Below are 812 nucleotides of genomic sequence, written 5' to 3'. Positions count from 1 at the left end.
TATAAGCCCGGATCCTCATACGGACAACAGCGCTTTGACACCGGACACTGATTGGTGAAAAACGGGTTATGGGGGTAAATTTTACCCTCGCCACCGGTTTTTCACCAATCAGCGTTTGGTGTCAAAGCGCTGTTGCCCGTATGAGGATCCGGGCTAAGTCATAAGCTAGAAATGGACCAATCACAGTCGTCAATTTTTAGTTTCTTACTTCCGATTTGTGACTTACGGCTTATTGTAGAAGGCCCATGCAGAGAAAAACGTAGCTGTCGTAGTAGTGACTGCCAGTGCTGCCAGTCACTACTACGACAGCTACGTTTTTCTCTGCCTTAAGCCCATTTTACATTGGTCGTATCGTAGACGTCGCAGGTCACAAATTTGTTGCAACAGCCAATCCGATGTGTCAATTATGGGCTTTCTACAATAAACCATTACTTAAGTTTTAAGTGTTAAATCTTAAAAAAATTTACCAATCACAATCGAATGTGAGAAGAATAATCGACTGTGAGTGGTCAATTTCTTATGATTTAATACTTAAAACTTATGTAATTGCTTATTGTAGAAGGCCTATTATGGGCCTTCTACAATAAGCCGTAAATCACAAATCATAAGTCATAAGCTAGAAATGGACCAATCACAGTCGTCAATTTTTAGTTTCTTACTTCCGATTTATGACTTATGGCTTATTGTAGAAGGCCCATTATGACTCCCGCAGACAGAACGCGGAAACAATTGCCGCGCGGCGGAAGTTGGCACGATAACCAATCAATATCTTGCCGGCGAGACGCTGATTGGCTATCGAGGCAACTTCCGCC

At 42.5% G+C, this 812-nt stretch overlaps 1 protein-coding gene across 1 annotated transcript in view; it reads left to right on the top strand.

The window, feature by feature from the left end:
• Window positions 1-812, top strand: part of LOC108778181 (uncharacterized) — a 28,750-nt gene that overhangs the window by 16,607 nt on the left and 11,331 nt on the right. The gene's annotated exons all lie outside the window — the stretch shown is intronic.

The sequence above is a fragment of the Cyphomyrmex costatus genome, unplaced genomic scaffold, assembly GCF_001594065.2.
Source record: "Cyphomyrmex costatus isolate MS0001 unplaced genomic scaffold, Ccosl1.0 scaffold494, whole genome shotgun sequence".
In the NCBI taxonomy this organism is placed as follows: Eukaryota; Metazoa; Arthropoda; class Insecta; order Hymenoptera; family Formicidae; genus Cyphomyrmex; species Cyphomyrmex costatus.
The sequence above is the reverse complement of the archived record's forward strand: the minus strand, read 5'-3'. Positions and strand labels throughout refer to the sequence as shown.